Source organism: Strix aluco, chromosome 17, assembly GCF_031877795.1.
Source record: "Strix aluco isolate bStrAlu1 chromosome 17, bStrAlu1.hap1, whole genome shotgun sequence".
Taxonomy (NCBI): Eukaryota; Metazoa; Chordata; class Aves; order Strigiformes; family Strigidae; genus Strix; species Strix aluco.
In genome coordinates, this window is record NC_133947.1 from 4,726,552 (window position 1) to 4,738,699 (window position 12,148).

Sequence of the window (12,148 nt, forward strand, 5' to 3'; positions counted from 1 at the left end):
CTGTGCATAGCAAAGTATGAGTAAACATTTTCAGAATACATCTCTCATGCTGAGGATCCACAGTTGATTTTGATATAAAATGTTATTAACTTTAGCTCCTAGTACAAAAGGTCTTGATCAATAATTGTTTCTACCTGTCTATCTTATTTCTGTGTATCTTCTAAGACACTTTTGGGTTGCTGCCAATACATTTTGGTTTGTAAGCACATAACAGTGTATCATACACCTCAAATCTGTGTGGGTTTATCTTATCTTTTCATTAGGTAGAAGATGGGGTTTTTTTATCTACATAGATTAGATTAGTTTAAGGTCACCCTGAGAAAAGAAAAGGAAAAAAAAAAAAAAAAAAAACAAAACTAAAAGAGAACACAAGAGAAGAGGAAAAAATAAAATAATAGAAAAGAAAATAAAAGAAAAAAGGATAAAGAAAGGGGAAAAGAAAAAGAATAAAACAAAATTATAGAAAATGGAACCCCATATATTCTAAAATAAGTCATCCTATCATCACAACTAGCCTCCTCTTCAAACCATTCTTACCGATATTTAAAGTCTAGAAATACAAGAAACAAAACTAGACAACCTTAAAGGGGATTCTCTGGACACCAGCCCATATACTATGTTGTGACAGTTCTTCAAAAATACATTGCCACCATTCAGCCATAATATTCAAAAGGTCAAGCAGTATGGCCAGCTGATCCTAAATATCTCATTCAGTGTTTAATTCTTGAAGAAGCAAAATCACTGCATGGTTTTTTCCTTTATTCCCGTTACTGACCACAGTGGAAATACCATCAGGTGTGAAAACAACACAGGAACACAGAAGCTGGTAGTTTCTGATCTTTTATCTCGGAGTGGGCTGCTTGTAAGATTTTGTAAGGTGATTCATAAGTATACCAAAATAACTAAAGGGGAAGGAAAAAACCACTTATTCTGTCATCAACTCAGTTAATATTAAACCTGAAGGCAAGAAGCATCACCTTAAGGGTGACAATAAGTAAGGTGACTCCAGTGAATTCCCCAATGACACCATGCTATCAATGGGGATATTTAACATGCCATTGCTAGTACAGTCCTGAAAGCACTCAGGGGGTTCTGAATCAGATTGGATTAAGAGGGAAGTGGCTACCAGTATACTAAGAAGGCCAAGGGTGTAAGTGGGAAGCGTGAAGACAGTCCCCAGAGATTGTAAAATCAGCAAAAGTTACTTTCAGTAATGAATAAGCTTTCTGGTGTCTTGGCAGTCATCAGTGGCTCTGTATCTCATCCATTCATTCACCTCAAACTTACAAATGAATCTTCCTTGCTGCATTCCTTTACTTGTTAAAAATCCTGAACTCAATATGTTTTTATCACCCATGGTGGATTACCTCAGTGACAGTGCACCACAGGGTGCATATTTACTGAGAGCTAGTATAAGAAAAATATAACTTTCTGCAAGACTACAGGGAATATATTTTAAAACAACTCTCCTTTGGTAGTGGAGAAGGAGTTGTGAGCAAGCTGTCCACAGGCAAAGAAAACAGGAGCCACTCTGCCACCTGCATACCTTAGACTTTTATCTTAAAAGGACTGAGCAGGAACTCCAAAACAGAATGAATTGTACACAACAGATCAAACATTTTTAAACTCATAAAATCTATTTCCTGTACATGATACTTTTGCCATAGCTACATTGTAGCTAATTTCTGGGTGAATTATATTCTCCTAGTGATCTGCATTCAGAACATTAGTAATACATTAAAAATTCTTCAGGGTAAAATAAAAATCAAAGGCAGTTTTGAATGTTTGGAAATTAGTACAGAAAAAGAGAAAGTGGTGAAGAAGAAAAAGCAGCATGCCTGGAGGTAGTAGGAAAGGTAACTCTTCTTTATTCTGGTTGATAGGGGAACACTCAATTTCAGTGTTCATTCTACTCATTTAATGTTCGAGGCAACTTTCTGAGACAAAACATGAGTCTTTGAACTCTTCATTGTTGAGAGTTAGTCTCTACCTCACCAGAAAGGGCAAAGAGCTTCCTCATAAAAATGTTGCTACCAAGACACAAATATCATCAGTTGGCTAATTGGATGGGAGAGGTTAAGGGAGCAGGGCTCACACAGAAATGCTGCTGCATAGCAAGAACTGTGTGGTGCCTTAACCACAGATTAGACCACGTTTGTTCAAGGAGATGAAATCCACTTCTCTAGCAAGAGTCATTCAAGTCCTGTATGAATGTTCAACCTGTAACCTCTAACTCAAGCTTCAATGGATTTAATTGGAACACAGCCCTAAAAAATCATCTAGCATTGATATGGTTTTAAGACCATATATTTAAGACCATTATGCTTAACACATTATATTTAAAAGAAGTTCTGCAAAGTACATGGTTTATATTAGATTCTCTCTTTCTCATGATCTACATTGTTTCACAAGATCTGCACTAAAGATGGAATTTTGGAGGCAGAGCGAGTGGGAGGCTGTGAATAGTTTATTCAAAAAAAGTTAATTAGAACTGAAATTATTCAGCATTTTGAGTCAAATTTGGCAAATAACGTGTGCTGATTAAAAAAAAAAAAAGTGGGACTTAGGTGACCATTCACAAAACTAGCAAGGCAGAGAAGTCTGCAGACCTACCATGTCTCAGTAACGATGACATTCATCTCAATACAGGGACATGTGGGTTGAAGTCTTTCTTCTGCTTGGTTCAGAGCAGGATTTCGGGAAGTGCAGTCTCCCATGTGCCAGGTGGATGCCTAACCACTGGTCTGTGAGTGACATCAGCAGCTACAAAGATTCATATCTCTTATGAGAAGAAATAAAAAAATTGGTAATATTTTGAGTTGAAATATTCAACTGGTCTGAAACAAATGAAAGATTCCAATTTCTGGTTTGGTTTGGTCTGTTTCTTTTCGAGTGAGATAGTTCTACTCCCTCCTTTCCCTTAAACATATAAAGCATTTCTCTTTCTTTCAATGGAAAGATTTCAACAAAGGGACTTCTCATTTATGGTCTATGGGGGGATTCATTTCACCTACTTCAGATCCCTATCATGGACAAAATATCTTTGAACTTGAACCTCCTGAGATCACTTCTATGGAGTCATTCATCTAAGCTTTTCCACATATCTGCTGTCCAAAAAGATGAATCACATGTAGGTGGCCTGCTTTGCCCAGTAGACTATTGGGGTGATGAGCAGGTGGTGCATTTCAATGGTAGTTATCTGTATTTGGTGACATGAATCCCATCATTGATGGGATCCTTTTTCCCCACCTAGGACTGACACTAAAAGTAAACACAAAACCCTTTCATAATCCTGTAGCTTTTCTCTGATACCAAGATACTTTAGAAAACAGACAAATTGGTAACTAGTTATTCTAGCCCTCCTTTTGATTTCATAAATGCAAATTAAAAATACTTATCTGCTGTATAAAGACTTGGCATGTTTAAATAACTATTATCCTTTAAATATATTCCAGTGATGTAGGAGTCATTATTGTAACAGATAGAATAGGCATTAAATCCACAGGGGAGTCATTAAAAGATGGCTATTTCTCTCTGTTTGACCGAAGCAGCAGTTGTAATGTATTTATTCAGGATTTAGCAAATGGAATTCAATTAGAACTGAAATGGTGTTAAATTGAGTAATTCCTATTGTATTTGTCTGACAGACAGGAGTGGCATGACCTGAAAAGTTAAAAGGAACAGTATTCAGTCAGGATCTCTGTGTTCTGTAGCACTTGTTGACAGAATGTCACTAAACAGGTATATAACCTGCTTAACTTCTTAATCACCTGCTTAACACCTATAGTAAAAAATAAGGACCAAACAACATTTATTGATATTATGTGATAAAGTCACACCTGAATAGAAATAATCTCTTATTTCTGAGGCTGAAATAGAACTTAAGATTCCTTGTATTACAGTTGTGTTTGAATCTAGTGTTCTGATATAATTCCATTCTATGCAATAAGAAAGAATATCTTGTTTCTCTGGAAGAGGTTTTATTCAGGGACAATGTGATTTTAAGGTATGCAGCAAAATATTGTCTTTTGTTTTTAACATAGTATGAAGGCACGTGTATTTAACACCTTCTCTACAAGTGTGTGCATCTACATACGTAAAATGTAGAAAACTACAGAGACTTGTGCAACACCTGTGGATGAAGAGGTCAGACACTGACTACACTGTATATAAAGCAAGACGTTAGATATGATGTGGTATAGGTGAGTGTCATAAAGCAAGGCAGGTACATGACTTCCCTATTTTTGTAAAACCTCTTCAGCACGAACAGATGGGGCTGGGGTGGCATTCCTTGTGATTATCCATGGGGAGTGCAGCCTGATGCCACTGGACACCAGACGCTGCTACTCATCAATAACGTTGCATCAGTTAATGCATTCCTTGGCTGTCCCTCATGTTGTGCATCTTTTGCACACACAAAAAAATCAGTCTGGAAATGACATCTGGCACATGTTGAACATGGAGGAAAACAAAGAAAAACTACATGAAAATGGTCTAGTAAATTTATGAGCCTTGTTAAGGAAATAGCTGTGCTAACAAGCCACTCGGATACTTTAGCCACTGCCTCAGATCTTCCACAGTAAAATATTGCATTAAAGCAGAAATCAGAGCAAAGGACTTTACAGAATGTGAATAGAAATATTTTTTTTTAATAGTGGCGAGTGAAACAGTCCTCTTGTTTTGGTTCTGAAACACAGAATGTGACCTCAGATGAGGGAAATAATTATATTTTAGTTTTCTATTATTTCTATAGTTCAGATATTTCTAGCCTTAAGCACCTATATGATTTCACTCACATTAGTATTTCCACTAGTTGCCAAATCTCTAATTCAAGAAAATACTAAAGCTCATGCTTAAACTTTAGCATGTGCTTTACTGTTGGTGTCTGAAAGGGACTGGGTTGTTAGCTGGACTTAAAGGAAATAAAATGCCAGTAGAATCCTCACCCATACCCCATCATGATCCTGATGAAAGATTTTCATTGTAATTTGCATTCAAGTAACGAATTTTCACAGGAACAGAAGTTGCTCAATCAGGTCAATAGAATTCACAGTTGAATAAAGCTAGATTTTGTTTGTTCTTTTTAAAATGTAGATGTGATTGGTGATACTAAAAGGCATGTCTGAGAGCATTTTGGTGAGCAATTTTTAGGGGGTCTAAATCCAAAGCTCTCATTTCAGAAAATGGGTCTGTGTTTGCCTAATTTAATATATTTGCAACGACTGTACCAAAAATTGCTTTTGATGAGTATACACTAAATATCCATTATTAAATATAGAAGTATAACATTTATAAGAAGCATTTTACAATTCTAACCTCAATTTGTTGAAAATACTTCCATATGATTTTAATATATAAAGAAGTATGTTGTTTAGGAGGAAGAATTATGCCTTTAGCTGCTCTCTAAAATATTCAGATGTTCAGAAAAGGAGGCAAACATATGATAAAAATCCCGCTGGACACCACAGTCCCCTTTGGAGCACTGGAAAGCAGATGGTGTCTTTAAAAAACAAGACAAGATCAGTCTTACCAAAAAACAGATGCTATCCATTTTCCAGGAAAGATCACTGGCAACTAATAAGTTCACACAATAAACTTCTGCTGACTCAAGAAACATATTAAAGAGTTTATAATAAAGAAAATTATCTAGAATATTTCAAGGGAGAAATAACCTGAGGTGCAATAACATTATTTTTTTCGTAACTATTATCATCTTCACATCAATCCAAACCTATTTCTAAGACAGAAGTTGAAACAATAAAAGTTCCAGGAGGTGAAAGCATCATCTAGAAATTTAGGAAAAGAAAACAATACTGTTCTAAAAGACTTAATTTAAAGAAAAATCTGAAAGTTTTATACTTCCAGACAAAAAATTTCAAAGCACTAGGAGATGCAATTTTGGATATATGAACCAGACATTAGTTACTTCTAAGTCCATAAGTTTAAGAGCCCAGAGCAGTTTCCAGGATAGCTGCTGGACACTGTGCATGACAATCCTTCACCCTGTTTGTAAAATGTCATGTATCACTCCACACAGAAAGCAACAGAACTGCTATCGTATTGTATGTATAGATTCAGCATGACATCTCTTTTTTTCCCGATACATACGGAAAAATTAAAACCACGCTTTTTTTACCACACTTTCTTTTTAGGGCTATATCAGGCTGTGGACTTCACTAAAGCAGGAAAAAACTCATGAAGTCAAATTCTATAAATGGATTTTATAAGGGAGAGTAAAGTATGAGAGACTATATAATGTAAATTTTAAAGACACTAAAGACATTTCTACTTATACATTTGGAAGGAGACAAACCATGACTGTGAAAGTCATCTGATCACAGCAGGAATGAATTTTCATTTGTTGTTTTTAGCCAGTTTCATTATTGCAGGGGATGAATATTCCTCAAAAATATGAGATATGGTCACAATACAGAAAATCTCCTGAGTGAAACACTCCACTGACATACACTGGTGCAGTTCCATTAATTCTGATGCAGAAATTACAGAATATATAATTTTGAAAGAATCTGAATTCTTACTTCTAAACACCAAAATGTATCAACATGTCACAAATGAGGTTGTCCTTCTCTTTGTATCTGTCATTGAGATGTAGCCAACATTTGAAAACAACGTACCAAGTGTTAAAACAAGATGCAACACCTTTAAGAAGCACTTAGGAGTAGGAAGTAGGGAGTGCTATATACTGCTGAATATTTAAAACAAGATTTAATGAGACAAATATACTTGTGCTGTTAGAGATAAAACACCAATCGCCGTGAAAGGTGGTGTGGATTTTTCATGCCCAAAAGTCCCATTTTAAGCCGTAATCTGAATCCTTACACTTGTAGCTAGGCACTGTCTTTGAATCCATGCCACCTTTGCCCATTTCAGGGAGCTAAAGACCATAAACCTCCTTCCTCTCTTGGAGTAAAGGGGCTCTTCTTCTGCCTTAGGGCCAACTCTTCTGTTCGTCAGGCTGCCACATGCTCCTATTAATGGAATGACCCTCAAATCTAGGTACCATTTATTTGAGTTTTGTAAATAGATACTTACAAATAGATACCTGTCATAAGCATACAAGGAAAAGAATGGCCTATGACAAATATCTGTTTCCCAGTTCTTTTAACGTAACCTTGAGGAATTTATGTCTGTAATATAAGGATAATAATAACTATGATGTTTACAGAGGGTTTATAAAAGATAAATTCTTAATGTGTGTGAAGTGCTCATATACTCCAGGAACAAATACATAGGGATGAACATTTAAGATAGGTATTTTTCAGCCCGGGCCATAGGTAATTCATACAAATGCAAACCAGCAAAGGAAAAAAAAGGTAGAAGAAAAAAGAATGGACTTTTCACAGAAGCTTCCTGACTGCCACATCCTAGTCCTGCAAAAGTAATTTAAACTGAAAATCATTTCCATTCTGAACCTTTCACAGGCCTTTCACAGGGCTCGTTTTAGCTTCTTTCATAACAATTCTGCATTTGGCTCATCTTCCCCTCCCGTCTTTCTTTTAAATCACAGTCAAACTTAGATAATAAAAGTTGAAAATAGAGAGATAAAGACTTTCTGCTACATTTTTCTTATTCAGGTTAGAAGATAATTCTGTTTACTTGGTTCAGGTAATATTCCAGTTGTATTGCAAGCTACCGCAAAGGAATGAAAAATTGATTTTCTTCTTGTAAAGTATAGCGTACATGAACACCTATAATCTTGATACATTTACAGTGATTTTAAAAAAGGCCACATAGTACATAAGCATGTTAAAATCATAAAATATTCTACAGGCCATACTGTCTTTAGGCTCCTTTAAGCTGAGGCTCTAATATCTGCAGATGCAAAAACAAAATGCAAGCTTACATGTATGGATTGAGTGCTGCTCTGCCTACATCCACTGAAACGACTTACAGGGGCATGCTGGATGCAGACTTCCCCGTTGCATTCTTGGGTACTCGCTGCAAGTTGTAGCAGAGTTTCTCTAGGAGGTCCAGGACATATAGAAACACATAGATGTACACCTAGAGAGTGTAACTGTTCACATTTATTGTTGCTGTAGTCTGTTAGCGCTTTTCTCAAAAGCAGAGGACCAGGCAGGCAGACGTGAGGCTATTTCTCTTGACCCACTGCTGCACATTGAATCAGCTCAAACCCTTGGATGGGAGATGAATTTTTCCTTTCCCAGAGAGTGATTTTCAGATCTGTTAATTTAGTCTTTTTCACCTGTTAGACCTGAATTTTCCTATTTAAAGAGTTACTCTGTGTTCATCAGAACGTGGTTTCAGAGATCCAGATCCAAGCGTGTGACGTGCCTGGGAAAGAAGTTCTAGATCTTCCCTTTTACCTCATTCCTTCCCAGTCAACTGGGTTTCAAATTCAGCTGATCAAAACTTGAGCCATGAAAATTACTGACTCTTCACAAACACAAAGCTCTGAGTCAACTTTTTATTCAAATGTCACCAAGATGCTATTTATCACCTTATTTAAGGTGTAGAGAACAACAGACTCCTATTTTTCTTCCTAGCAAGCAGGTTAAAGAATGCTAAAAATTATGTTATCACAGTTGGAAAATATGCCATAGTAAAATACGGTAACATAGGGGTTGTTTTGTGTGTTATAAAACTGAATGCATTAAATGGTATTTACCATGTGGGCCTGCCTCTTTACTGCATGATGGGTTACAGCCTCAGCAACAACATGGTTCGTCATTTGGCTTTGCATCCTTTGGTAGCATCGATACAACTCCAACCTTCCTTTTGCTGGGCAGAGCAAAATGCCACAGCCCGGTGCTAAGGAAGCTGGGCAGGTATGTGGCAGGAGACCATCAAATGGTTTAGGGCTTGTCTTCAGGGGCAGATTAACCAGTGTAACCACACCAGCATAATTACGACAGTGGAGTTAGAGTTGTATAACTCCCTGTGTGGAGAATCTTACTCTGCAATCAGAGTGCCGTTTCTTTGTTCCACTTATGTTACTTTGAAAGGTATAATTATACCAATATAGTTACATTGATGAATTTCTCCATGTAGACAAGTCCTTACATAATGCTAGGCTTGTTTATTTCTCAATCAAATATTACAACTTTAAAAGCTATCATTGTTTCATTTACTTGTTTGGCATTTACCTTCTTTCTGATGTTGATATTGCTTGACATATTATTCAGTCAATTGTTAGATAGAACAATTATTCCCCTTAACTACTATTAGAAATGCCATCTATTTTCTTTTGTTAATTTCTCTGTGTCAAAGTTATTAACTATCCAATCAACTAATGTTGTAACTACCACACATTTCACTGCTGATATGAATGATATATACTTGCACCAAACGTAAAAGGCAAACCCTGGCTCTCTTTCCCAGAGATCAGTCCTTCTTCCCACTGGTTAGTATTCTCTGCATCTCTTTGTTATTCTATGCCCACAACTAAATAAATTTAAATACTTTGCTAAAGATATATATATTATATTATCAGAGAGCCTGTTATTTTTTTCATATACTATCAAGCACGGATCCAAATGCAGGATAAAACCCCTCAAAGTATGTAGAAACAATTTTGAAGAATTTGCTTATAAACTATCCGTGAAGATGTGCATTGCAACTGGTGACACAGATTGCTTGTGGCAGTAGCTTCCTTTAGTTCCCATTTGTTTCAGCAAATAAAGATGGTAATATAAAAATCAGAGCTTGAATGTGTGCTCTCCAAGCCTTTGTAAGCCATTTCATGTTTAGGTCACTACAGTATTTTGAATATTGTAAAAGTTGGATTGTTGCAAATCGTGTGAGGGGGATTGAACAGTCTGCAAATTTTAAACACAAGGTGAATACCCTGCAGACTAAACCAAAAATGAAACAAAAAATCTAAGTTTATGAAATAAATTCAGAAAAAATTAATGGAATCTTAGCTAGCTAGAACAAGCTACAGGACATTTTCCCCAACTTAACCAAAGTGTTGGTAACATGGACACGTGCTAACCAGTGATTAGTCCATGTATGCTAGTTGATTTGACTCATCTGAAATATTCTTAGCAAAGCCACATAACTATCTTAAGCTAGCCTTAAATGTCTGATGTTCCACAAAAGCAAATAATGCTAAAACGCTTCCTTAACTGTCTTCAACATTAGGGTAGATCGTTCAAGTGACTTGTCAATGAAATATAAAAGCAACACTTTTCCCAGCAGAAGACATTAACAGGTTTTATAATTATGGGTCAAATATCTGTATCCCTCTTTTCCTGGTAGCAAAGGTGCAAAAGGTGATTACTCTGATATCAGTATTTCTAGAAAAGGCAACCTAGTAGGACCAAGGTCTCCCAAATCTTCTAGCTGCTTTTTAATATTAAATATCCAAAAGATATGGGGAAAGAGAGTAGACAGGTGGTGAAGAGAGGAGGAGAATATGGCAAAGACAGAAAGAACCCCAAATGAAGGAAGGAGTCAGTAAAATAAAAAAAAAAGGAATGAAAGGGTATTAAATCATTGTGTTTCTTTAAAAAAACTGTTTAAGGTCACCGTGTGATCTATTTATTGGTCAAACACAAGCAACAGAAGTAAAAATTAAAGACTTTGGCTGAAGAGATAGTCAACCCCATCCAAGAACCCACATCCTAATAAAAATCTGTCCAACTTTTCAAGTGTGACAGTTTCTCCAGGTACCACACACTTGTTTGTCCCTAACATTTTGTTCCTCTCTCCTCTGTACACTTCATTGGCCTTTACACTTAAGCTCACTCCAGTTTTGCCAAATATAATAAATAAAGCTTTGCTATTTACCAGTTCTCAGGACTTCAGGGGGCGTTGAGTTCCCCAGGAGCAAAGCAGTTTCATTTAGAAGCAACTGACAGCAAAGACTGCTCTTTCCTAGGCTGGGAGGCAAAGAGGCCAAGCCACACCGTGCTCAAATATTCCCCTTCACACCAACTGAAATGTGCTGGGCAGCCTCCTTAAAAGTAGCTGCTGCCTAAGATTTACCTGTCAAATCTTACAGCAAGTTGAGGTCATGGAGAGGAGCACAGGAAAGGAAAAAAAAAATTATCCCACAAACCCTGAAGTGTTCCCCAAGCATAATTTCATGGGATTTCCCATGGACTGCCTAACCACTACTGCACTGTGGGCCTGATCCACAATAAAAGCAATACAAACCCCTCTACTAACAGAAGCGGCAATGCAATCTTATTTTTAATCAGATGTCAAGAGGCAACTTCAACATGACAACGCAAAGAGACAGTGATGGACAGCCAGCTGTTTACTGATTTTCACTGCAAAAACTTTGTTCTCCATGTCTCAAAAAGTGTCTCAGCTACCCTGGAGAGGTACTTCTAGCTTTTGGGAAGCCCAACTCTGTATGACCTGACCTTCCCCATCCTAATTGGATCTTTCAATATAAAGAAATGTTATATCCATTTTACAACTTCAGCAAGGTGAGAAGTAACATCTTATGATTTACTGTCTTCCTTATCAGTGTAGCGTAACACGAGTGCCATCCATCTCTGGCATATATACTGTAATATTTGCCCCAGCATGGATATGAAATCATGACCTTCTCTGTACATTAAGTATTAGGAATTCTTGAGTGTTACTGCACTTTGTCAAAATAAAATTATCTCCCCATAGAAAAGGGACATCGTAAATTACTATGAAAATAAAATTGCTCAGCAACTTTCACAAACTAGGATACAGTGACCAAAACACTGTTTCTTACAAAGACAGCAAGGCAAAATAATAGCCCCTTTGCATTCAAAACACTAATGTAATCAAACAATAACTGCTGCTATTAATGTGACTTGTCAGGTGTTCTTCCAAAGCTTATCAGAAAACCTGTGACAGGTTTTGTTGTGACTTTATTTAACACCCTAGTCACTCAGTCTGTCATGATTTGCTTCTTACTTGTTATTGTAGATGTTCCAACCTCTTGCAGTTTGATGTTTCACGAACTTTGCAAACAATATATTGGATTTGTCAAACAATTTTAAACTTGCCAAGTTTCTGACCGTAACTTAAACCTACTTTTCCTCCCTCAAAAGCAAAAAAAAAAAAAAAGGAAACAGAAAAAACAACAAGCCCAGACCCTATCTCGTCTCTGAAATGCTACCAGTGAATTCTGGGCAGATTACCTAAGCTAACTGCAGTTTATCTAAGCACGCATAGTCTG